The 27,898-nt window shown below is 45.9% G+C and overlaps 1 pseudogene; it reads left to right on the forward strand.

Moving 5' to 3' along the window:
- The first annotated feature begins 3,948 nt into the window (after positions 1-3,948).
- Positions 3,949-27,693, forward strand: LOC147696995 (uncharacterized; annotated as a pseudogene).
- Positions 27,694-27,898: the final 205 nt, after the last annotated feature.

A 27,898-nucleotide genomic window follows, 5' to 3' on the forward strand; every position in this document is an offset into this window, starting at 1 on the left:
ATACACAGATCTTCTTAAGGTTCGTTCAGCATCTAAAAAAATCACCAAGCATTTCCTGGTTGGGTCACACATTGTTTTTTTCGCAGGATTGCGGTAAGATTACTGCAGACAGGCGCAGAGAATTTTTAAACATGAGACCGGATCTCCGCGCTCTTGGTGCTGGATATGGTCTTTTCCACCCATGCCTTTTTAGGGTCACATATAAGAATAAGACAACCTCCTACAAACAAAGAACTGGTTAAACAGAAGAGTTTTCTCAATGCATGTAGAATTGAAACTATGGACACATCTGGTGCTTCATCCTCTCAATTTGGTTGAGAAAATGCATGTATTCTAATATTGTAATTATGTCCCTTTTAACTACTTTTTGAACTCTTTAATCATTTTTCTCAGGTTGTTCCTGTTAGAAATGGGATCTCTGGCTGGTTAGGGCTTGCGCCAAAACCAGCCAGAGACCACCACTCTAAGTCAGAGCAAAGGAGTTACAAGCCAAGATAACCCCTGCTCACCCCCTTGGTAACGTGACACGAGCAGTAAGGCTAAACTCGGAGGCTATGTAGATTAAGCGTTTGCGCGCGTACCCAGCAACAACACCCAAGGCCCACCACAAAGGAAACTCCACACAAGGTTATATATAAAAATAGCCTTTGTATTGTACCAAGCACTTTAGATAAAAACACAGACTTTACAATGTGCCAACAGGCACAAGTAGAATTTACAGGGATATATATACAGGACAGGGCCACATGGACCACTGTCAGGAATAGGCACTTTTAGCACTAGAATACTTGTTAGAATTAGCACTTAGAACATAGAATATAAAATCACTGTAGCACAAAATAGAACATAGAGCACACAACCAGTAATCACTGATAACAGGGAAGTACCACCTACGCAACCCTAACCACCTTGGGAGAATATTACGCAGGGAACCAGGACCTCACTAGCAACAACTGTACTAGAGAGAACAACCACCTAAGTATCACTATACATTTAGGGGTGTAGGCATGAGAACATTACACATGATGCATCACAACATTCAGAAATGTAGGGAAGAAAACATATGATGCATAAACATATATTCAGCGGTGTAGGGAAAAGCACATGATGCATAAAAACACATTCAGAGGTGCAGCAAAGAAAAATTGCGCAGATATCACATTAGACTACACCAGTAGCTGTCCCCAGGCCAACTGGCCTCTCTGGGGCTAGGTCGCCCTGTGTAAGCATGGGCGGAAAATCCGTTCCGCTCGCGGATTTTGCGGATTTTCGGTAAATTTGCAATCCGCGACATTCGCGAATTTCCCGCAAAATCCGCAAATCCGCACGCAGCAGATTTTTTTCTTGGTGATACAATTTTGCGGCGTGCGGCGTTCACTTACCGTCATTCAGCATTTGCCGAGTTGTTTTTCTCGATATTTTGGGAGTGCTGCGCCATTTTGGATCTTGCTGCGGGATCCCGTGGTAGTTTGGCGACCGCGATTACATAATCGTGGATTGCCACCTTGCACAGCACGCATCGCGAGAGTTCGCAATTGCGAACACGTAGATGCGGCGAGCAGCAACAATATCGCACTCGCGAAAGTAAAAAATTTGAAATTCTGCACAAGAAATCCACCAGCAAGCAGCATAAACCTTCTGAAAATGATGATTTTTATCAGAATAACTCCTCAGGTTGACATTTGCCTGCACTTTTTTTTGCAAGGAGTCCATTTTTAGGGGGGGGTGGGAGGAAGGAAGTGCCCCACAATCTCCAACTTCCTGTTCCTGTCTAGCAGGCTCCTCCCAGTGCTTTCTTCATGTACTGGTCACTTTCATTCGGATTCTTCACCTGGAAGGATTCTTTTGCGGATGCTGCTGGATATTTGGATTTGAGGCCTTTTTGACTTTCTTTGGATTACTTTTGGATTAGAAATTTCACAAGTAAGTTTGTTTGGGGCATTACAGTTGCTGCAAGTACAATTTTGGAATTTTCGATTTTTGGGCTGTTGTTGGGGCCTTTTGCCCAGGGGTACTCAGTGGATGGTGGACTGAGTCTTTCTGTGGGGTCTATTTAATAAAAACATCATGGAGGGCCTGGATGGCTTGGGATTGTGCTGATTTTTCTGTGATTTTCGTTTTTTTGGGCTGTTGTTGTGGCCTTTTCACCAGGGGTAGTGAGTGGTGCATGGGACTAGTCTTTCTGTGGGGTGTCTTGAATTTAAACATCATGGAGGGCATGGATGGCGTGGGATTGTGCTGATTTTTCTGCGTTTTTCGATTTTTTGGGTTGTTCATGGGGACAGGCCATGTGGGTGGGGGCCATTTTGAGTGCTGCTACAGGCAGGCCCTGGCCATGTGCTGGGAGGCAGGGGGCCATTTTGAATGCAGGCAGTGTTCTTAGGTCTGCAACCATTTTGCCTAGCTTTCAACCTTTATGCCCAGGGGTAGTGAGTGGTGCATGGGCCTAGTCTTTCTGTGGGGTGTCTTGAATTTAATCATCATGGAGGGCTTGGGATTGTGCTGATTTTTCTGTGATTTTCGTTTTTTTGGGCAGTTGTTGTGGCCTTTTCACCAGGGGCAGTGAGTGGTGCATGGGCCTAGTCTTTCTGTGGTATGTCTTGAATTTAAACATCATGGAGGGCATAAATGGCATGGGATTATGCTGATTTTTCTGTGTTTTTTGATTTTTTGGGGTGTTCATGGGGACAGGCCATGTGGGTGGGGGCCATTTTGAGTGCTGCTACAGGCAGGCCCTGGCCATGTGCTGGGAGGCAGGGGGGCATTTTGAATGCAGGCAGTGTTCTTAGGTCTGCAACCATTTTGCCAAGCTTTCAACCTTTATGCCCAGGGGTAGTGAGTGGTGCATGGACCTAGTCTTTCTGTGGGATGTCTTGAATTTAAATATCATGGAGGGCTCGGGATTGTGCTGACTTTTCTGGGATTTTCGTTTTATTGGGCTGTTGTTGTGGCCTTTTCACCAGGGGTAGTGAGTGGTGCATGGGCCTAGTCTTTCTGTGGTGTGTCTTGAATTTAAACATCATGGAGGGCATGGATGGCATGGGATTATGCTGATTTTTCTGTGTTTTTTAATTATTTGGGGTGTTCATGGGGACAGGCCATGTGGGTGGGGGCCATTTTGAGTGCTGCTACAGGCAGGCCCTGGTCATGTGCTGGGAGATAGGGGGGCATTTTGAATGCAGGCATTGTTATTAGGTCTGCAACCATTTGCCTAGCTTTCAACCTTTATGCCCAGGGGTAGTGAGTGGTGCATGGGCCTAGTCTTTCTGTGGGGTGTCTTGAATTTAAACATCATGGAGGGCTTGGGATTGTGCAGATTTTTCTGTGATTTTCGTTTTTTTGGGCTGTTGTTCTGGCCTTTTCACCAGGGGTAGTGAGTGGTGCATGGGCCTAGTCTTTCTGTGGGGTGTCTTGAATTTAAACATCATGGAGGGCATGGATGGCATGGGATTGTGCTGATTTTTCTGTGTTTTTCGATTTTTTGGGGTGTTCATGGGGACAGGCCATGTGGGTGGGGGTCATTTTGAGTGCTGCTACAGGCAGGCCCTGGCCATGTGCTGGGAGGCAGGGGGCCATTTTGAATGCAGGCAGTGTTCTTAGGTCTGCAACCATTTTGCCTAGCTTTCAACCTTTATGCCCAGGGGTAGTGAGCGGTGCATGGGCCTAGTCTTTCTGTGCGGTGTCTTGAATTTAAACATCATGGAGGGCTTGGGATTGTGCAGATTTTTGAGTGATTTTTGATTTTTTGGGGTGTATAACTGAACTGATGTTCCTCTGTCTTCCATTGCTTTTAGGTGCACAAGTCTCAAGAGAACCACCAGTGCCAGGAAGAAGTCCTGCAGCAGTGCGTGTGTCTGCAGCTTAACGTCACGCGACGTCACATCTGGCCACAGACAACTCTGCAACTCGTGCAACTGCGGCCTGCTGTTCTGACCTGCTCTGAAGAAGATGGCCCCAAAAAAAGTTCCCCGTAGCTCCTCTAGCATGAAAGTTGCCAGCAAGGAGCAGAAGAAGCAAGTTACCAAGGAGACTGGTGTGCCGCCCACCACATTTTTTGGGAGTAAAAAAAAAAGTACGCCTGCAGCAGCAGCGGGATCTGCTGGGGACCAAGCTGGGAGCAGCACCCCCGCTCCATTGGGCTCAGTGCCACGCAAACTTAAGTCCAAGCCCTTGAGTGCTGCAGAGGCACTTAGTCTAGTTGTTCTATCAGCATCGACCAGTGATGTTGGCTCATCGCAAGAAAGTAGCAGCAATGTCCCTCAATCAACACAGGTTGTTGTAACTCATCTGACAAGTGTTGAACAACCACAGCCGCAACAACAACCACATGTGCAAGTACAAGCCCAAGTACAAGTGGAAGGAGAGGCAGCGCAAGTAGATGTGCACGCAGAGGGGCATGGAGGGTCATAAGTGCCCACAATAGTTGTTCCTCCCGAAGTAGGGGCACATTAGGAAATCGACAATCAAGGCGAGGTATCATTTGAGGAAGCCACTCCTCCTGATGATCATTCATTGTCTTCCACACCCCTACCAAGGAAGAGATCAAGGGTGGTGTCTACATCTTCTTCAAGCACACCTCCTTCTGATGATATGGATCAAAATTGGGAACCAGCACCACTGCCGTCTGAGAGTGAGGCACACCATGATCTGACAAAGGTAGTTAAGCGTAAAAGGAAGCTCGTCCAAAGTCTCATAGTTAAGGAGTGTGATGAGGCTCAACAAGAAGTGGCGGATACGGTTGCTGATGAATACTTTAATGACGACGACCCAGTCATCATAAAGGTCCCTGCAGCCCCAGTAGGCATGCAACAAACAAAAATTTTGATCCTAGCCCGAGAAGCTGCTGAGCGTGATGATGATGTTGTCGACGAGGAGGCAGTGGAAACACTACAATCATTGGAGTTAACTAGTACACCAACACGTACCGCTTCCATATTTCTTCCTCGCCAGAAGGGACCTCCATTCACCTCGACCTCAATTAGTGGTGGTGAAAGTGCACAACGTACTAAAGTTCGGCAATCCACATCCTCCACTTCATCTAGCATTAGCAGCATGGCCACCACCACCAGTATCGCCGCCTACTCCTGCCCCCACAGACAATTCAAGTCCCCAGTTTGGGACTTCTTTAGTGTTTGCCCAAAAAAGGAAAACTTCGCCATTTGTAGCATTTGTAAGCATGCAGTTAGTCGTGGTAAGTTTGGTACCAGCTATGGTACCGGAGGCCAGAGAGGTCATCTTAGGAGACAGCACGCTGTCCAATGGTTTGTGCACCTAAAGGAGATCAAGGAAGCCCGAATTGCAAGTCAAGAAAACGTTGATGTTTCATCTGATGATGATGAGGAGGAAGAAGACGTGTCAAACACTTCACTTACACCCAGTACCCCTGTCAGCAGCACACCCCATGTGAGCCACACTAAGAGTGTGGGAGAGAGTGAGACACCAATGCGAAAAAGTTAATCAGCGAGCGTAACTGGGTCAAAGAAGTCGTCATCATCATCATCCCGTAAATGCTTGGTCCAGGGCAACATTAGAAACATGTTTTTTTCAGACGCGCCATATGAACGCAACCACCCACTGACGCGTCTGTATAACACTAAGCTGGCTAAAATGCTAGCTCTGGACCTTCTCCCTTTTTCTTTTGTAGAAGGGGTTGGTTTTGTAGAATTAGTGGCAGCGCTCTGCCCTAAATGGAAGGTTCCTAGCCGGTTCTATTTTGCCAGAGTTGCGGTTCCAGCACTACATGAAGATGTGCTGGAGGTGATTGGGGCAGCTTTGCAGAAGAGTGCTGTTCACACTATACATCTGACAACAGACATGTGGACCAGTGGTGCAGGCGCTGATTGCATGTGCATCACTGCACACTGGGTCTCTTTTTCCGGGGTTAAAGCAAAGCTAAACGCAGTTGTTGACCCGGACCAAGTTTCTAAAACTGCTCGAAAACATGCAACACTAGCCATGTTAGGCTTGGAGAAACATCACACAGCAGAAAACATTTTGAATGAGTTTAACACAAAGGTCTTTCACTGGCTGTCCCCCCTAAAACGCCAGATTGGTTATGTTTCCACGGATAATGGCGCCAATGTAGTTAAGGCCATGGAGCTGGGTCAGTATTTCAGAGTGCCGTGTTTGGCGCACTGTATAAACCTGGTTGTTAAAAAATTCTTGAGTGATGAAGACAGTCCAGCGTGCGTGTTAGTGGCCACCTGCCGAAGAATGTGCAACCATTTCAGCCATTCTTTTAAGGCCCGGAAGCATCTGAGGAGCCTGCTACATGAACGTCGAATGCCAGTGAAAGCACTCATCCAGCAGGTTGCAACACGTTGGAACTCAACCTTCTACATGCTTGAGCGTCTGTATGAGCAGTATACGGTACTCGATCACTATTTCTTAACACTGGGTACAGCTCAGAAGGACCTGAGGCTAGATGCGGCGCAATGGAACCTAGTTAAAAGCCTGACAGACATGCTTCGTCCTTTTGAGGTCTTCACGCGTGCAGTCAGCAAGGAGGACTGTAATTTGGGAAAAGCTATCCCATTGTTGCGCATGCTGGAGCACCAACTGAATCCGGTGTCTTCTATGTTTCAAAAAGATGAAAGAAAGACGCTTTTATTTTGGCGGAGAAATTATTAGAGCGCCTACTTGGTGATGAACGTCTTAAAATGATTCACTCAGAACAGCATTACATTTGTGCTACTATTCTGGATCCACGCTACAAAAAGGCGCTGGCAGGCCAAGCATTCTTTCCTTTTGGTGATCAAGATGTTACAAAGTACAAACGTTGGCTAGCCTTCTCAGCCAAGAGGTTTGAAAGAGAACGGCAGCAAATTGAAGGAAAAGGCAGTACATCAGCATCAGCAGGCCATCCCAAATCAAAAGAATCCACTTTTGCACCTGTGGCTGTGGCACAAGTGACCTCTCAGCCGTTAAAGACACCGGCAACCGGATCGTCTGCACCAGACACAACAGTAACCTTGGATGCAGAAGAGGATTGGCTAACTCGGCTTGGGTTTGGTTCTCAAAAGGTCACAGCAAAAAGTAAGCAAAGTGGAGGAACCTTGGAGGACCTTGAGTCGATGGTGCAGGACTATCTGAATGACTCAACAGAGGTCTATGTTAATGCTGACCCATTGGCGTATTGGCATGGGAAAAAAGAATTGTGGGCACAGATCTCCAACCGGGCTATAAACTACTTGTCTTGCCCACTCGCAAGTGTGTCTTCTGAACGTGTTTTCAGTGCTGCTGGTGGCATTGTAACTTCCAAACGGAGCCGCCTCTCGCCCAAAAATGTGGAGAGGTTAACAATGATCAAGATGAATCAGCACCTCATACCATCAGATTACAAAGTACGAGAAAGCACGCCGGATGAAGACGAGGTGGACAGCAACGTAGATGAGGGAATTTCTTCTCTGTTAGGTGACACTGACCTCATCCTGCCTGAATTCGCAGAGTATGATGACAAACCCTTATTCTTATTCCCTGACAACGAGCCCTGAAAATGAGACAATGAATCAATAACTTTCTTTTTCGTCCTTATTCACTTTTATTCCTGTATGTCTGTCTTTCTTTGTTGTGCACAGTTAATATAATTCAAACTTTAATCACCTAATCACAAAAACAAGCCCATCAGCAGAACTGTCTTCACTTGTTTGCTTATTGATTTGAAGGTGCCGCAGTCTGCATTCCTCAGGTTCACAAGTTCACAAGAACATGCTCCTCTATCCTCCTCCTCCAGACCCCTATTTCCCTCTAAGCAGAGGTCTGGATTACGCCCACTGAAGAAAGGCTCTGCACTTGTGGGGGTGTCTGCTTTTTTGCGGGTGAGTTGACGGCTCTGGGGCCATTGCTGGGAAGCTCTAATACCGGATAAAAGTGGTTTGGCCCAAATCGGAGGCAAATATTTTTTTGCATTTTTGCTGACTTGCTTGCCTTTGAGGTGCTCTTTGGGGGGGTTCCGGTGTTTGTGAGTGAGTTTTGGGGTCTGGGAGCACTGCTGGGACAGTCTAATTTTGATTGCATTTGCTTTTCAAGAAATCCGTGGTGGAAAACGGGAGTTATGACCTAGCTGCACAGCGCGTTTGGACCGAAGGCCGATAAATATTGTAAGTATGAGATTTTCCTTTTTGGCTGTTTGGGGGTGTTGTGCTTTTTTGCGGGTGGGTTGGCGGGTCTTGGGGCATTGCTGGGAAGGTCTAATACCGGATAGAAGTGGTTTGGACAAAATCCATGCAGAATTTTCTTTTTGCTATTTCTGACATTTTGCTCAACGTAGCATTTTCGGGGGCCTGTTTGGGGACCTTCCTGGTGTTTGTGGGTGGGTTTCGGGGTCTGGGAGCACTGCTGGCTTTGGATACTTTAGATTGCAAGAGGTTTGAAGCAAATCCATGGTGGCAGAGGGGAGTTAAGGCCTAGCTGCAGAGCGCGCGTGGAGTGATTTTGGAAATTGCCAAGAAAATGACTGTCCCCATTTTTGTACTTTTGCTTTTTGGCTGTGTGGGGGTCTTCTACTAGTTTTCGCCTGGGTTGACGGCTCTGGGGCCATTGCTGGGAAGCTCTAATACCGGGTAAAAGTGATTTGGACCAAATCGGAGGTGAAACATTTTTTGCGTTTTTGCTGACTTGCTTGCCTTTGAGGTGCTCTTTGGGGGGGTTCCGGGTGTTTGTGGGTGAGTTTTGGGGTCTGGGAGCACTGCTGGGACAGTCTAATTTTGATTGCATTTGCTTTTCAGGAAATCCGTGGTGGAAAACGGGAGTTATGACCTAGCTGCGCAGCGCGTTTGGAACGAAGGCCGATAAATATTGTAAGTATGAGATTTTCCTTTTCGGCTGTTTGGGGGTGTTGTGCTTTTTTGTGGGTGGGCTGGCGGGTCTTGGGGCATTGCTGGGAAGGTCTAATACCGGATAGAAGTGGTTTGGACAAAATCCATGCAGAATTTTTTTGTGCTATTTCTAACATTTTGCTCAATGTAGCGTTTTCGGGGGCCAGTTTGGGGGGCTTCCTGGTGTTTGTGGGTGGGTTTTGGGGTCTGGGAGCACTGCTGGCTATGGATACTTTAGATTGCAAGAGGTTTGAAGCAAATCCATGGTGGCAGAGGGGAGTTAAGGCCTAGCTGCAGAGCGCGCGTGGAAGTGGTTTGGACAAAATCCACTTTTTTTGGACAAAAGCACTTTTTGTAACTTAGGGTTTGTTAGGCTTAGCCCTAGCAGCTGGATTGCATGTGTTTCGGGCTGTTCTACATTTTTGCAACTGAGTTCTGGGGTCTTAGAGCACTCGTGGGAATGTGTAAATTTGGTTGCAAGTGATTTGAAGAAAATCCATGGTGGGAAAGGGGGGATTTGGCATAGTTAAAGAAAGCCTTTGCCACTATTCTTAACTTAGAGCTCATTAGGGTTAGCAGTATTTGTATTACATGTGTTTGGGTGGGGGGGTTTGCGAGTCTTGGAGCGATGCTGGGTATGGATACTTTTGCTTGCTTGCAAGTGGTTTGAATACAATCCACGGTGGCTAAGGGGGTATTTGGGCCTACTTTTACTTTCAAAATACGTTTTGTCACCAGTTTTCAATTAGGCCTCGTTTTTTGAGATCTGATTGGGGGTCTTCTACATTTTTGTGACTGGCTTTAGTAAGGGTCTGGGTGGCAGCACTGCTGGGAAGGTCTAATTTTGTTCTAAAACACAGTTTACAGTACACCTAGCTTGAGGGGAAAGATCCGCTAAATTAATTTGCCCATACTTATTTATCCGTCAAAAGGAGACTCAGACAGAGTACACACTTTCAAAAATATTGTACTGTCTATTAGGAAACTCAAAGTGTGACTTTTTGCACTACACAGCCTACATACCTTATATTTATTTATCAGTGGTGTTCTAATATCACTTCCTGTTTTTCCGTCAATAATTACAGGCCGGGTTTCAGTCTGTGCAAAGGGAAAAAAAGGATGGAGTCAGGCATCACATTAGCGAGCCGCAATTCAGCATCCACCAGGCAGGCAGTGGACAGGGTGTCTTCTGGTCACCAACATTGATGGACTAAGCGTCAGCTGGAATGGAGGAGTGCTGCTAATAAGAGGAATTGTTTGATGCATGCAACTTACTTACCAAATTCAACAGGACAACTACAACAACATACAGATACAGTAGCCATTGTTTTCTTCTATGAGTGTGACTGCATTTCTTGGATCTCTCTCTGCTTCTAAATTGATCCCTACAGCCATTCTATAGGTTTTACTTCGGCTATTTTTTAAACCTAATTTAATGTAAGAAGTATTTCTCTGAGTGCAGAGATAGGCAAGTGAAAACGCTGCAGCCCTGTACTGTCGCATTCTGTCATTCACGGTTGTCGAAAGTACTACTTACTTTTCAGTAACAATGCATGCAGTAGTGCATGCACTTCCTTTATGTCACTTAAAAGATTTATGGTTAGCTTTGTACCCAAAAATGTCTTTATCTTCGATTATTGTTTGTCCATGCTGTGCTTTTTTTTTCTTCTCTCAACAAAACCTACCCAAAAAGAAACCCCCATTCCCATCCATTTTCCAAACCCTAACCCTCTTCCCCTGGGCTGTGTGGTTTTGATTGATGTGTGACTAAATGACATCAATAATTCCACACACTTGCTGGGGAGGATAAGGTCATAGCAACAGGCTGGTGAAGGAATCCGAGGATATATTCTAGACTTACTCAGCTTCAGTGCTATTTCTTGTAGTAGTAGCCAATGTCAAAGAAATTCAACGCAAGTACTAGTTATACTTTCAATACTTTACCATTTGTTAGGCTACATTGTGGCACTGTTCTAGTGTACTGTCTCCTGCTATATTCTCTATCGTACAGTTGTAATGCTACAGTAAGGACAAACCAGGTTTCATTTTCTTTTTTTCCATAGGCATGAAACTGCCACTGTGTCACACCACTAGTACCACCGCAATGAGGACATTTCATCCGCCCAGGATTGCCAACCTTAATCGCCATTTCCCGTGGAGCCAGCCCTGGGCCTAGCCCTATTTTCAAACACAAATTACAGGTAAGATAAGCGTTTGGTGGGAGGTAATATAATGGAGTATTAGGAGAGACGAGAGATTGACGGTAGTACTACTAAAGTCCTAGGACTCTTGAATTCACTTACTCTGTGAGAGGCACTTAGTGTTGAAAACATTTAGCCATTTACACTTAAAGGAAGAAAATGACACAGACTTAAGTTTCAGGAACACAAACTTTCTGTTAAACCCCCACCCACCAGACTCAAAAGCAGTAAAAAACAGGTATGCTCAGATAAAGTTTCAAAAAGTATATTTTTGTAGCCCTAACAAAATAATCTCCCGCAAGACCCTCCCTAACCCCAACGATTGTCCTTCAAAAGTCCCAAAAACAACCCAACTCCCAATTCCCACCCCCAAAGGTCTCTAAAAAAGGGGCAAGGGACACTACGGCAGGATGCTGTTCACTTTTGCGGCCAGGGCATCATACTCCTTGCGGAGGGTGGCATGGTCGGAGCGGAGGCCCTCCGCCAAGGTCTTATACGTTAGGACCTCGTGCTCCAGGTAGGACACTCTGAGGCATAAGCGGTGCTGGCGTGCCTTGCGACTCCTGTGGGGGGCAGCTGCTGTCTTTGCTGCTCGGCGGTGGCGGCTGGCTTTGGTAGCCCTGCTCCGTACCGCTGGAGCACTGCACTGGCTGGCAGCCCGTGGGGGCACGGAGGAGGATGCAGCTGTCCCAGTGGATGTTGTACCAGTAGACTGTGTGTCCTCCTCCTCCAGGGCCACCAGCCGCCGATATTCGTTGACAGTGGCATACAGCCTCCGTTGCCGGGCCATTCGAGCCAGCTCCTTCCTTGATGGTCTGTTTGATTTGGAAGGAGCAACTATACGAAGAAAGAAAGACATAGTCTGTTACCAATGCTCCTTAAAATTAACACAAAATGATTGAGCAGAAAGTTGTGTCACAGTACAAGTAGCAAATTGAAAGCACAGTACATAACTATTGAGGACAGTGTCTATCTAACCTCCCACTTCTTCATCCTTGCTCTAACATTAGTGGGAGTTTAAGGAACAAATTCAACGAGCACTATGGACTTCCATTACAGTCGACTATGACAGTACACCAGTCTTATTCTTCTTCTTCTCTCTTGTTTAGGAAAATTGGTATGTTATCTTATGCAAGCCGGCATAATGCCAGCGCAGTGAACTTGCACCCGAGAAAAACAGACACACACCATGATGAGTGAGACAGACTTGCGTTACTGTACCGGTCCAGTACATGCAGGTGGTTAAGCTCTTACTTTTCTATTACGGGTGGTACTGAGAATACTCTGTTAAAAGGGCTACTGCTTAATTAATTTAGCTTTCACCCTACAGTGCAAATGAGTACTAGAAAAGGAAAATGAAGAAGCTAAATAATCTGATTATCTATCACTTCACATGGGATGTATTTGATTACATATGGGATGACTTTAGGTGCTTTGCTTATTATTGAGTGAACAGTGATACACCCACACATGAATGACGTACTACTACTAAACTAAAGGTATTAAGAGAGGTAGGGAGTGTCCACCGTAATAACCGGATATATGCTGTGCTTGCAGTTGCAATACAAACTACTGCTACTATTCATGGTAGTATTTGGACAAAATTACAACTTCTTTTCCTTGCCTTACCTACACTGGAACGGACGTGCGGGTGCGTTGTTACATGCTCTTCAAAGTAACACTTAGTTCATCCAGTGACCGTCTACTCTCTCTAGATACACATATGCTATCTAAGAGTCAGATAGTACCATGATCCAGGCATCAATCCATTCAAAGTATATGCACACTACAGTTTCTGTTTCACCCACCCAGGCTGTTCTCCTTCCACCCATCCTTGCTTCATCATTCACCCAGCCATGCACCATACCATATTCTTTCCTTCCCAGCCACCTCGGGACCAAGCAAACACATATCATTCTTCTTTGCCAGTCATCATTAAATTTCTCGTCCTTCCACACTTACTTACACCCTTCTTTTGCTTTTCGTTCATCCCATCCATCAAGTTCATCTCAGATCTGATTGGGATTCTTCTCGCCAAAAACTTCACAGCTCAGTCGAAGTACATTTAGAGGAGGCTACTACCTGGTTGATTTATAATACACCCGTGCAGAAAGCACACTCTGCAGTCTTCAATCTCAATAAGTAAGGAATATATAGCTTACCTCTTCCCGCCACCACCGTGTGAACCCTCAGAGGCACATTGGTGTCGTCCGGCACTTGCACCGCATCCTCCCCAGAAGTGTTCCCCTCATCCACCACCACCACCTCCACGCTGGCCCCGCCACCAGATGTTCCACCTACAAAGTACATTTAAGAATGTTAGAATACACCACTCACTATTATATAATATTTGGTCTAGGAGGAATAAAGAAATGTGAAAAAAACAGAAAACGAATAATGTAAGAATTTGTGACTGTCTACTCTAAAGTAAAAATGTCCCTTTTTCCAGGGAAGGCTGTTGTCTTGCTGCACTTTTTGGCACAACTGATGAATGCTTGCTTTTTATTTTTAACACGCACCACTTTTTCTCCTAACAGACAGAAGCTTGACTTCTAAGAACACGAGCAAGATCATGTTCAAACCAGGTGAGAGCTCGGCTCGACCACAAGAAATGTGTCCAATTAATCGTCAGCACTAAGCACTTTTCCATTTTCAGTTAAACGTTTAGTTTTATGACAAACATGATTTGAATAAATGTGTTTAATTTTAATAAAGCTTTTAAACTTAAATAGACTCTGTGGTTTTTGGTCCTCCAAACTAGAGTGGCTGAGCTAAAGGTTTTGGAATTTTTGCAAGCATGAGTCCGTGCCTCTGACACTTCTTGACTCTGACTCCGAACTCTTGCCCTGCGTTGGATAATCTAATCATCATGGGGGATCAATCATCGGTGACTTTGGGAGCTAAATGACTCTGCCACACTATCTAGTCAGTAAGGAGATTGGGGGTTCAACTACAAAGTCTGTTATCACTGAGGTATGTGGAAAGTCTAACAGCGCCTATTATAATTGATAAGCTAAGCAATGCATTATTTAGTGTCCATAGTTCTGTTTGTGCAGATTTGTCCCTGCAACAGTAGTAGAATTGATTGTCCTCCAAACCAAAAGTAAAGTAGTATCTTATTCTTTCTTGGTGGTCATTCACCTTTTTATTGTTGGCAATTGTCAAAGCATAAACATTTAGAAGACTTGAAAAGACTTTATGGACAATCCCAGAGGACTGCACTCAGTGCATAGAGCTATTGCTGACTAGAATGGGAGTCCAATGGAATTGCAAAATGTGCAATCTTAGTTAGCTACACAGACCGACTAATAAGAATAATCTAGTAATACCACAGGGAGTCATAGTCGAGGCAGGATAAGAATTTAGATCCAGTCTACAAGAAGATCAAAGACGATTTAGAAAAAATCGAATGAGGAACGCTAGGAAAAAATAGGTACTCTATATTAAAATTAAAACTTACTGGGGCCAGCAAAGGAGCCCTCGCCTGCCCGATCCTGGCCTGCATCCTGTTGAACAGCACCCTCCTCCTCCTGTGTCCTCTTGCCCCTGGGTGGAGCTGATGTACAACATGAAAGAAAGAAAGACCAGAAAACATGGATGATATTTGTCAACCAAATCAAACGTTTCAAAAGAACAATAACAAAATATTTTGGCGAAATAGCAAATAGACAACTATTCCACGGGATATATTGACCGATCTCATGTGGTCTACTACTTTATTAGTATTGCTTGATTTGCGGACCGTCGACTTGGAAAGTTCTTATGTAACTCACTAAACAAAGTACTAAAAAGTTTTGCCAGCAGTGCGCAGCACGCGAAGTGACAGACAAAGTCTATCGTGATTGCAGATCAGCGACAACACGAAAGTTTCCTACTACATTAACCAGTCATTAAAATACTCAAACTCTCAATCCACCACCACTATTTCTTCTTATTCAGTCAGTCAGTCAAAAAGGCTTTATTTCGACATATAAAAATATCTTAAAAAGCGTACATACAAGTAAAATTCATTTCAAAGCATTAAAAACTAAATTTCAAATTTTTGTTAAAAAAACCCCATGCATGATTTAAGATTGCAATTTATACTGTTATTATTTGGGGGAGAAATAATTAAATTACCTAAAATAGGCATGGTTTTAAGGCAGACCATAAAAATAAAAACTTAATTAAACAATTTGTCTGAGTCTTTTTGACCGAATCCGCCATGCCCACCCAAGATACTTCGAGGTGGCGCATACATAAAAAGTACGAGTGTCTGAAAGAAGAATCCTTAGTGCCACATTACAGTGTCTTGTTCCCAGTGTGCGACACATGGGTTTTAGCCATTTTGACCGTGGGACTTTATAGGCAGGACACTCGAATAAAAAGTGAGGGACCGATTCGTGGCGCTGTGGGCAAAAAGGGCACCAAGGAGCAGTCTGGTAGGGAATTTTCCAATGACTAGTAAATTCCATGACGGGGAGAAGGCCAATTCTAAATTTAAAATACAGAGATCTTTCCCAAGGGGCTGAAATAATGTCCAAATACAGTTCTCTAATGGGGACATCTTTGGACTCCATGAAGATTCTGGTCGACTTGCAAATCGAGGTAGAAGAATTCCTTCTATTCGCCACCCAGTTCCAATAAAGCTGTTTTATCGTTGATTTGGGCGGGGCTGTCTGTTGGTACCATGCTTCTTCCAGCCCCAGATTGGTGAGTAACGCTTTGATATCCGTTAGCCACTTTATTTTCGCCCAACCTGTCGATCTTAATATCTCCCGCAGACCATCCGCATAACTTGTGAGTTCAGGGACTCTCCAGATGCGGGCCCACAGAAGCAAAGGGCATAGCTTTGCTAGATCTTCAATCGCCCGACAACCCATATCCAGTTGCAAAGGCAAGATGGGGACAGAAGGGCCAAGGGACATCAAGCTTCTCAAGAAGGTGTTCTCAGCTCGAGTAAGATCTTTCAAGTTCGACATTCCCCACAATTCCGCCCCGTACAAAGCGGCGCTTACTCCTCTGGCTGAGTAAATATCCAAAACTGCAGCTATTGGTTTGGTTGAGGCTGCTCTCTGCTCTTTCAGCAGGGTCCCGGTTACTTTTTTCAAATTTAGCAACATTTTGGTCAGATGCTGGTCCCATTTCATGGAATCCACCAGCCGGATACCCAGATAGTCAAAGGTCTTGGTCCTGTCCAGTGCGACAGAACCCAATGTTGGTGGAGGGCCATGTTTTTGCGGAGGGTTCAAGATAAGATACTTTGTTTTGTCTGTATTTATACAGAGTCCTCTTTGTTTGCAAAAATCGTCAAATCCAGAGAGAAGCTGTTGTAGGCCCATTGGCGATTTTGACAGGAGCAAAGTGTCGTCCGCAAAAAGCAGAGTGGGAATTAGACGACCTGCCAGGCGAGGGGCATCTGCTGGTATCCTTGACAAGTGTTCCACCACCCCATTTACATAGAGCGAAAAGAGTGTTGGGGCAAGAACGCACCCTTGCCGCACTCCTCTATTCACATCTATTCTTCGGGTCTTTTGGCCATTCGGACCCCAGCGAATTTGGGCATAATTGTTTTCGTGGAACTTCATGATCAAGTGAAGCAGATAAGGTGGCAGGCCAAGATCACTGAGGACTTTCCATAAGTTGTTTCTGGGGACCAAATCGAAGGCCGTCCGGAGGTCGATAAAGGCAAGATATAAAGTGCCCTTCCCAATCGTGACGACCTTCCAGTGGATCATAAGTAGCCTTAACGATTGTTCAATTGTTCCTGTACCAGTTCGGAACCCTGCCTGGAGATCCGAGAGTATCCTGTTTTCATCTGCCCACTGCTGTATTCTGGTTAGGAGGACCTTGCCTGCTACTTTTTGCGAACAGTCTATCAGGCTAATCGGCCTGTAGTTCGCTGGGTCTTCCCTTGAGCCTTTTTTGTGCAGAGGGACCACTTCGGCGGCCATCCAGGAGGCGGGCAGAGGAGCACCCGCCATGGCAGCATTCAAAACAGATGAAATTAACATACTCCAATCGCCTAGGTCTGCACGGAGCAGGTCGCCCGGTAGACCATCGGGGCCAGCCGCTTTACGCGGGACAAGAGATTTTATTGCACCTTCCGCTTCTACCTTGGTGAACAGACTTTCCTCAAGTCTCTCCTTATCTCGAGGGAACTGAGGTAATACGAAATCCATTGCTTCAGCTGCAGTTGCCGTGTACAATTTCGAAAAATGTGAGTACCATAGATCATCAGTTATGTTGCAGGTGATGACTGTGTCAAGGGGTCTGTTTTTCTTGCGTAATAAGTCCCAGAAACCTTTAGCGTTTTTTCCAACACAGGCGATTCGAAGTTCCTGCCAGAATTCGTCTTCCCAGTCTCTCCTTGCTTTTTTAAGCTCCGCTTTATAGCTATTTCGTTTGGTGGCTATTAAGGATGCATCTCCACTTTTTACAGCCGATATCAGTGCTCTCTTTCTAGCACGACACTCCTTCGAGTACCATCCGGGTTTGCCCTGCCGCTTGTCGCGGTTAGTGTTTCCCTTTTTTACTTTAGCCTTGAATAGGTCCCCAATTGACAGCGAGACCTCGCAGAACAACGCTGTGGTCCGATTTGGGCTGACAGGCTCATTTTCTAAAATGGCGCAGGCTGTAGAAGTAACCGCTCTGATACATAACAGTTTCTCTTCATCTATTGCCACTTTGTCCCATTTCAGGCGTCTTAAGCAGTTTGAGGGAACCACCCCTCCCAATGGCCCTGTCGCTATTGTATCATGGTTTCCACAAGCTGGCTGAATCTTCCTCCACCAATATGATAGGGTCAGGGAGAGAGCATTGTGGTCGCTATCCAGGGAAGGTAGGACTATCATATCCTTCATGTGAGCCCACAAGGAAAAGTTTAGAAGGATATAATCAATCCGGGATGAGTGACCAACTCTGTTATATGTGTGTGCCCCCGCTAAGTCTGAAGGTGTCCTCCCGTTGGCTGCTCTCAGGCCATGCTCCAGTGTGAGGGAATTTAGCTGGATGATTCTGGGGGTCCAACTGTTTATAATTGGAAGATCAAGTGACGGGACACCTCTCCTTGAATCTTCGTCATATAAATCCAGGGATTCATCGGGCAACAAGGGCTCGAATGTACAATTAAAGTCCCCCATGACCATAATTAATGAATCGCTGCTACACTCACCCAAAACTACCTCCAGGTCCGTGAGCGTTGGTGACAAGGCTCTCCCAGAGGCCCCTCGAGTGTAGATGTTAATAATCTCCAGTTTTTCAGCTCTCCTCGGGCATGTTACGGTGAGGCGCATCAAGTCTGGAGATTTTTGGGGATGGTGGTGTACCCTCCAACCCAAGGAAATGTCTATCCAAACTAAGAGACCACCATAAGGGCGACCTCTTCCCGATGTTGGAATATCTGCCGGGACAAAAAAGGAGGTATGGCCCACTCGGTGCCTTGGTTCTACGCACCACGTCTCTTGGAATGCACAGACTGAGTGGGGTTCGATAAGTGCCACCCAGTCCGGGACATCTAGCTTGCTGTTTAAACCTGCCACATTCCAACTAATGGCTTTCAGGGATGCATGATGCAGGGACTCATCGCATCCGGCATTCCCACCCTGTGGACCTGGAGTTTGAGCTCCATCCACTACCTCAATATTCACTGACCCGTCGCCTGGGAGAGAGGACATAGTTAAGATAGGCGGGGATTGGGGCACAACAATGCTGGACAAGGGTACCTCCCCAACTATGCGTATTGTGTTGACCCTGGGAGGGGAGGCATTGGTTACCGCTAAATTATCAAGTCACCAACCCCAACCCTGTGGAGGGGCTGCTTGAGTAGGTGTCCATGCCCTTGCTCTGGGGTCCAAAGTTGGATAATGCGGGAACCATGCTCCTCTGCCCCCACCTTGCAGGGATTTTTTAGGCCCCATTAGAGGAGGGGGGTGATAGAAGTACCCCAAATCCCTAGTTTGTATGTCGCAGAAGTTGTAATACGACTGCTGACTACAAATCATGCCTGCTGCTCTGGGGTCGTTGAAATTGATCAACACACAATCCCCAGTAATATCCTTACGTCTGTTACCAATCCAACCCACGCGTCGGACGAAGGCTATTCTACCATCGATATGCCCTGGGAGGGGTCTATTAGCTTTGAGCCAGGAGAGCGTCTTGTGTTTAAGGTCAGAGTATGACTCACAAGAACCCTCTTCAAGCTCAGGGACCCCCGTTAAAATTACCACATAAGGCTTACAGCCAGGGGGAAGGCTAGCATTTGGCGTGTGCCTTCTTGCCCTGTCTTTAGCCGGAGATTTTACAGTGGTTTTAGTTGGAGGTTTGGGCACGGCCTGCTTAGCAGGAGTTGGAGGGGATGGAATTGTATCACCCTTCGTTGCGATCACTGTGCTTCCAGGAACCTTGGTGTTAGGCACTATAGGCTTGGAATTTACAGCAAAGTTAACCTTAAGTGCCTTGGGAGCCTGGGTACTATCTTTGTTCCTTGGTCGGGCCAGACTAGACTCAGGGGTAGGAGTTGGTGGTGGGGGTGTGGTTCCGGAGTTGGATTGCAGCAATTGGGGCGCCTTTCCCGCGGCAGGCGTCTTTTGGCAAGATGTAGGCTCAGGGTGGGCTATAGAAAAAGAGGGGACTAAGGGGACAGCACCGCTCCTTAGCCCTCCATTTTCTTCAACCTGGGCCTTCGCGTGAAATTTGACTAATGATTTCACCGCGTAAAAATTGTCCAGCATTGACTGTTCAAGCGAGGCTAGTTTGCGAGTGAGGCCATCAATCTTATCTACAAGAGGCATCACCACAGACTTAATTATGCTCTCAACTTGAGGGAAAATACTAATATCTATAGGAGCCATTTGGCCAGGGGTGCCCTCCAATGAGAGATCTCCGGTGTGGGTCACGTGTGATTTTGGGTGTGAGACCTGATTTGAACTAGTGCCCCCTTTAGGTACAATGTTCCTACTTACTTTACTCTGGGGCTTTAGAGAGCCTCCCCTGCGGGGGCTAGCAGGACGCTTTCTCTTCTTTTGTAAGACTGGGCCCAAAACTAGATTCTCTACAAGTGTGGTTTGGGGAACTACAGCTCTAGGAGTACTGACTTCGGTGTGTCCTACAGTGAGTGGGGAATTCACAGCTTCCCTAGAAGGCACAGGGGGGCTAGAAACTTCATGGGTTTCAGGATTGCAATCCAGAATTTGTCCCCCAGGTGGTGAGATACTTTAGACAGAGGAATTGGAGTGTGTCGGGTCAAGTACAATGCTTGGTGCAGTGGTAGTTACCCTTTCTAAACTAGCCCTAATCCGACTTACTCTTTCGTCAATTGTTGGGGAATCAGTAATCAGCAATGGAGTTAGGGGAATATGTCCAGGGCTAGCAGCTAGGGCAATGGCACCCAGAGATGAGCGCTTGTTAGACATACTCGTAGAATCCCGGGATAACCTTCGTTCTGCCAGGATTATCTCCTTTTCGACTATGGAAACTGCTCGAGTTATAAACTGGTCCATAGTGCCTAGAACAACGTCTCCTGCAGATTTCTTTGTCTTACAGGATCGAGTACCTGAAGCCATTGTCCAGTACGCTGGGTGCACACTTTACGGAGCCAAGGGATATGGCCCAGCCCGGCCTCTTCCGGCCCCGGACGGCCACAGACGGCCCGCCCTTTGCCCGGGCTTCGCTCGGCGTCCCGCTAGCGTCCCGCTAAGCGTCAGGCAGTTTGTTATGTAGAGGGCGTTGCAGGTGGGGGCGTGTCAGAAGGTGGGCGCGTCCGCTCTCCGGTCTGGGGAAGCAGGGACTCCTGGTCTACTGAGTCCCTGCTTAGCGCCGGCGAGATTGAGCTTCCAGGCGCCTCCCAGGTGCAGCACGCAGATCACCTCTCCCTTCCTTGACCGCGAAGCGGCACCCGCGAAGCGGCACCCGCGGAGCGGGTGCGGCGAGGTGCAGCGGTGATTTCAAACCCAGCAGCAGTAGGAGTAGAGTGGGTCCAAACGGGTCCAAAACAGCAGCAAACAACCACTTTCAGGTGGGTCTCTTCTTATTGCCATGTGTACAAAGGAAGGACTGGACTTGAGTCTGTAGGGGCTGATTTAGAAGCCCCTTGCGGCTCTTTTGCTCCATTGCTGTGCCACAATTCTTCCATGTCTTTGAATGAAGCTTGCACTGGCCCTGCAGTGCCACATTTGTTCCATGTCTTTGAAGAAAGCTTTCATTGACTTATCCTGCAGCAGTCCACTTGTACCATGTCTTTGAAGGAAGCTTGCAATTACTAGCATTTCACAACTACTCTGTTCCATGTCTTTGGAGGACGCTTGCACTGGTCCTCCAGTATCAGGCTTGTTCCATGTCTTTACAGGACAATTGTGATGCTCTGGACCAGTGCTGTATTCTTTATAAGTGTGAAACAAGGACCAACCAGGTGCGCTCCTGATCTCTGTACTCTATTTCTGTGTATTTTAGGTCTGACCAAACTATTGTTTTAGCTGTCTCACAAGCCTCATGCTTTCTCAAATATAGTGCATGATCTTGCTTAGAGAAAATTGACTTTGGGTAAACTCACTCAAGTTATTCATCAGATATTGTGTAATTCACATATTGGTTCAGCTCTTCAGAACAGCATATACACAACTGGGAAGTACATCATCCGTCTTCAGCCATTGGCTTTGTTGCCAATGTTTGGATCTGCCTAGTAGATAACCACTGGTCTTTAAGATGTCTGGTAGTAGGCAGTATTTTGCCTGCTTACTCTGCACCAAGAGGTGTCCGCCCTCTAGGGCTATTTCCTTTAGTTCATCCCTGAGCAGCTCATCTGCACGTGCAGACCAGTAATAGTTGAGTAATGAGACCACCAGAAGCAAGTAAGTAAGTTTTATTGTATATAGTTCATTAAAACCTTTTCCATTATTGTGCTAAAATCATCCAAATATGGTTTAAAAGGTAAAAAGGATGCACAGTTAATATACACTATCATATTTACAAAATTGAAAAAGAATTAGGTGATGTACAGTGATTTCATACACTGTAATGTACCACGGTGTGCAGGTCCTGAGATAACAATATAATGGTTACAAATTATAACTAAATATTAAAAAACAATGCCAGGAGGGCAGAAAACTGTGAATTCTGCATCCTTATTTTCCCATTGCCAAAGATGTTTTTTAAAGTGCTATTTTTCAGATTTCTGTAGTAAGAAACTGACTTTCTGCAGGAATCTAGTGGCCCTGCATGCTACCTGTAACAACTTGCTATTCAGTGCTAATATTACTGCTGGCCGACATGATCAAATTTGATGTGTACGAAATGCTTGTAATAGATAATAACGTCTCAAGTTATTCACAGTTGGACAAATGCACAGTAAATAAATCAGAGTTTCTTCTGCTTGGCCGCAAAGTCTGCAGAATGTTGTTGGCCATGTTTGTTTCCGTGCTGGAACCTGATCTTTTGAGATAAAAGCCCTTAACCAAGTTCGAAGTAGCAATTGTTGGATAGCTGTTGTTACATAGTTTACTAAGTATGGTTGTGGGGAGCAACTCTCATAGGAAAATAATACCGTCCAGCCGTGTTCTTTCTTTGCTAGGGCAGCTTTGTTTATGACCCAGGCTTTTTGTTTTGCCGCATTGTTGGCTATTTTTTTAAAAGCTGTAAAGCTGTAGGTAGTATTCCAGGCTTCTTGCATTTTGAGGGTTACCAATGCTTCTTCTAGAACTGTGTTCCATGCCTTTTTTCCCTTTGTCTGATTCTTTATTTCTATCCAACAGTGCCCCATCAAGGAATCCTCTGTTGCTGCTTTTAGTTTCCAACAGATTTTTAATATTGCTGCTTGTCTTACTGGGTGCTGGTTTGATAGCCCAAATTCCAGACGTACTTGTGCTTGAGATACAAACTGCGGGATCTGAAAGATGTATTTGAGTAACCCTGATTGCTGGAGATTCAGGAAGTCTGCATCTTGTCCTCTGAATAATTCGGAGCCATACGTAAGGGTTGGAAGAAATTTAGCAGCGATAACTTTTAGCAAGTATAAGTTGGATGGGCACTTCAGTTTTGTTTTTAGTAGATTTAGAGCAAAACGTAGTTTGTTAGCCTGGGCTTTTCTGTAGAATAAGTGATCATTTAGAGTTAACCTCGAGTCTACCACTACTCCTAGGTACATGTATGTGACACTTTCCTCTATGGTGTTTCCTGCTGTGTGCCATATGAATTTTTTGTCTTGTCCTATGTGTGATGAAAAACAGATGACCTTCGTTTTTTGTAATCAATAAACTGTAATCAGTATTATGCCGCTCGTATTCAGCGGGCTAATAACAATTCGAAATAAATTTTTGCAGTTGTCCAGAGCTTACTGTCCCCTAGCACCCAGGTGGCTGCAGCTCCTGCATAATGTAAATGTAAATTGATACAATTATCAATTTACATTTACATTACAGAGTCCTGGTGGAACACCCTGGCGTCATTCTTCAGGGATAAAATAATTAGCATTCAGGAGACTTTTCTGTCCTCTCTCATCTTTCCGTCCTTGCCGCAGCATCTGCCCAGGGAAGACCCAGTCCCCCCTTTCCTAGAATGTTGTCCTATTGACCTTGCTGGTTCTCTCCGAATCCTTAAAGCCCTTAAGTCCGGCTCTCCCAACGACCCCTGTGTGGCCCGTCTACTATCGGATGTGGCTGACACCATTAATTCGGAGGTGAATTTTTTGGTCAATAAATCGCTGCAGGAAGCTTGTGTGCCGACAGCCTGGAAACATGCCCTGATCCTCCTTTTATTCAAAAAACCATCACTAGATCCACTGGTCCCAGAAAACTACTGTCCCATCTCACTTTTGCCTTCTTTGGCTAAAGTTTGTGAGAAAACGGTCACATTCTAACTTACCAACTTTGTTGAGGGGGCTGGCTTGCTTCATCCGGCGCAGTCTGGCTTCCATGCCTCTTACAGCACGGAATCCGCTCTACAGGATGTCACAGAATCGATTCAGGAGTGTCTTGATGCCAGCGGGAGAGCAGCATTGGTTATGCTTAATCTCTCGGCGGCGTTCGACACAGTGCCTCATGCCATGCTCCTTGATCACCTATCTGAAATAGGAATCTCTGGGTCGGCTTTGGAATGGATCAATTTTTTTTGCAGGGAAGATTGCAGCAGGTTTGGCTCCCACTGTGTGCCTCCGTGCCCATGAGGTATCAACTGGGGTTCCGCAGGGGTCATCGCTTAGCCCGCTGTTATTTAACATCTACGTGACTCCGCTGATTTCTTTGGTGGAGTCATTGGCGGCTAAGGTGATGGCCTACGCTGACGATACCCAGCTGTTGTTTACCTGGAGCAAGGAGGAGGACTCGGTTAAGAGACCCCACCAGTGCTTGTCATCGGTCTTTCATTGGCTGGCCAATGCGCAGCCTAAATGTAATGAGGGAAAGTCTGAAATACTGCTGTTCGGCTCTTTTGCTTCGGATTTCAGAGGGAGATTCTGGCCTCCTGGTTTTCCTTGCCTGCCTGAGAACAAGGGTGCCGCCAAAAACCTTGGCGTTTGGTTCGATGAGAATCTAAATTTTGTGACGTATGTAAAAAAACTGGCTGACAACTGCTTTGGTGTGTTGAAAAGTTTGAGAATGTTTCTGCCCTTCTTGCCTAGTTCGGCCAGAGATAAGGTGGTTTGGGCACTGATTCTTTCTCGTCTGGATTATGCCAACGCACTCCTAGTCGGCAGCCCTGACTTCCTTGTGAAGAAACTACAAGTGGTCCTAAACTCGGCTGCTAGACTCCTAGGAGGGCTGTCATCCAGGCACAGTGCCCAGGCTCCCCTACGGTCATTACACTGGCTTCCTGTTGAAATCCGCCTGAAATTTAAAATGCTCTCAATTGTCCAACGGGCCCTTTACGGTCTCGGCCCGAGCTATTTTTGCAGAAGAGACTTGCTTTTTATTCACCAGTGAGACAGCTGCGCTCGTCTTCTCAGCTGCTGATGCAGACTCCAAAGTTTAAGCGCCAGTGACTGGGGGGGAATTCATTTGTGCGCAAAGCCTGTCTGGCCTGGAATGTGCTGCCCTTGGCTCTGAGAGCCACTCAGGATCCTCTTCTGTTTAGGAAAGCTCTAAAAACCCTACTGTTTTAATTGGTAATTGTGCTTCTTCTGCCTTTTTTTCTGTAAGCGCCGGGACACTTCCGAATAGCTGCGCGCTGTATAAATTAAAATAACATAACATAACATAACATAACATAACATAACATAAACAAACCATGCTCCCTAGTATATTTGAGCAGCCTTATAATGGAGCGCTGTAGGCCCATTGGGGTCTGGCTGCATAGGACAATGTCATCTGCGTACTGCATGCTTCTTTTTTCGTAGTGTACTAACTTTGGTGGATCACTTTGAATTTCCGATAGCCTCTTATCCAGGTCTGCAGTAAAAATGTTAAAAAGAGTGGGGACCAGTACGCATCCCTGCTTTAGGCCAATGTGCGTTGGGAGCTTTGCTGTTGTTCTTTCACCATTCAATACTGGACCTCAAGTGTGCTATGCAGAGCACCAGACATCTTTGCTACAAGATTCACAATCATGCAACCATGTTAAACTATTTTTTACTGTGCCACGATGGAAAACCAATGTAAGGTTTACTTTTCAATTTATTTGTATTCCCTATGTAGTTTATACATAGTTATATGCTTCTCTTTATTACTGGGAACATGTGAAGAAAATTAATAATAGGAAATAACGGTCCCCTCAGAGAGAGCTTTCAGCCAGAGCTCCCTTGGCAAAACATATTTGAGTGATTACATACACATTTGGTTGGATATATATTAGTCAAGTTCTTTACTTAATTACACAGGTGGACATCAAATCAACAGCAGGTACTCCAGAAACAAGTGCAGTGAAAAGGGATTGCTGGTGCCCAGGTGGCATTTACAAATAAGAAAACACTGTAGGTTGGTAATACAATTTTGGAAGCACATAACTTCTAAATAAAGTATATTGTATACAAACCTACCATTAATGGAAGACAACAGTCCAATACACCAACATTTAGACCCCCTATAAAAACTTCATTGAGGTTCTCATCAGGACAAGCAACAGTGGAAGCAACCCTGGTAATGTGTCCAAAAATCCACCAACTTTCAGGATTTTGATATACATCAAATGGTGAAAATATGTATTTTCCTAAATAGCCTAAACCTTCAATTGATCAGTGTAATGACCACAATTTAAGCAGCAGTGTGAGCACTCCTCTGTCTTGCAATGCAATCATTGCATTGTATTGTATTGGCAGGCAAAGGTACGCCCACACTGTTCCACATATAGTTGGCATATTTCTTTCTTTCTTTCTTTCTTTCTTTCTTTCTTTCTTTCTTTCTTTCTTTCTTTCTTTCTTTCTTTCTTTCTTTCTTTCTTTCTTCCTTGTTTTGTTTGTCTGTTTGTTTGTTTCTTTCTTTTTTCCTTCATATGCTTCCACCACAGAGAACACCGCCACCTTTATATGGTCTGGCTTAACTGCATAGCAGTTGCCAGAAAAATCATGTGGGACTCACTCGGAGAGGTACTTTGGCTCCACCCACATGTGGGGAGCCAGTGTTATATGTTTTGATTTGGCAGAGGTTGTGTGCTTCTGCGTAAAATTGCTTGCCCTCCACACAGCTGAGACCATTTTGTTTATCAAACTGCCTGAGCTGAACCTTTGGAGTACACACGTAACATTGTAATAGTAGTCACCTGGGTACTTAGCTTGCCACTTGCCAGTGTCCTCCAGTTCCTGCTTGTTCCAGACTGATCCAGTGTCACCGTAGCTGCCTGGGTTTTCTCACTGGCATTTTCCTGACCAGGTTTTCCCACTCACCCTTCTTCCCACCAATAGGAGACCTGCCAACCCCAGGACATTTTAATGCCATTGCAGCGTGACCATGCGTAGCAGTGTGCCGCTGGCATGCCAAAGGTGCACCAAAGGCAAGCCTGTCTGTGCTCGTCTGCACCTGAACCTCACCTAGTGCCATGACCACTAGCCCTCCCGCCCCTGAAAATACACCATCGCCGAGCTCTACACCTTCAACCCCGAATGCCGCAATTAACACTGCCACTGTGCCGACTCAGGCGACACCACCTGAACAAAATCACCATCTTGCAAGCACCCTTCTCAACACAGACTGACTGTGCAGGGGGACATCATCACCACCCTCACACCCGACATCGTCTTCCTCATTGAGACCTGGCTCAACGTCACATCCACTCCAGATATTGCCACAGCGATCCCCCACAGATGTAAAATCACTCACCAGGACTGCACCAAAAAGCCGGGAGGAGGAACAACTATCATCCACAAAGAGACCAAACAGTGTACCACCACCACTGCCAACCCCACTGCCTCCATGGAGCATCTCAACTTCAAACTCCACACAGATGAAAAAACAACCATCAGACGCACCCTCCCATACCGACCCCCAGGCCCACACTACAGCTTCTGCAACACTATTACAGGCTTCATTAAGCTTCTAGCCTTAGACCCCAGGGACTGCATCTTCCTCTGCAAGCAAAATTTCCACATCGACAACCCCAATGACAAAAATACTGCACTCCTGCTCGACAGTATGAGCAGTTTTGGATTGACCCAGATCATCCACAACCCTACACACAGTGCAGGACACACACTTGACCCAATTTTCACCTCTAGCAACCTCATCAAGTACAGCCATGTCACAGAACTCGCATGGACCTATCACTCCATCATTCATTGAGCATCTCCAGCCCCCACACCACCGCCCTCAAGATGAACAATGCTCCCCACCAGAGGTGGAACAAAATCTCTTAGACCAGCTGGGCAAACACTCTGCTACCGCCACCTGGATCACTAATTGCACAGACAGCATTGTCCCCTTCAAGAGCAGCATCCAGAGAAATTCCTCTAAAAAGGCCAGCTGGTACACCCAAGAACTCAGACCA

Source organism: Lissotriton vulgaris, chromosome 8 (assembly GCF_964263255.1).
Source record: "Lissotriton vulgaris chromosome 8, aLisVul1.2, whole genome shotgun sequence".
NCBI lineage: Eukaryota > Metazoa > Chordata > Amphibia > Caudata > Salamandridae > Lissotriton > Lissotriton vulgaris.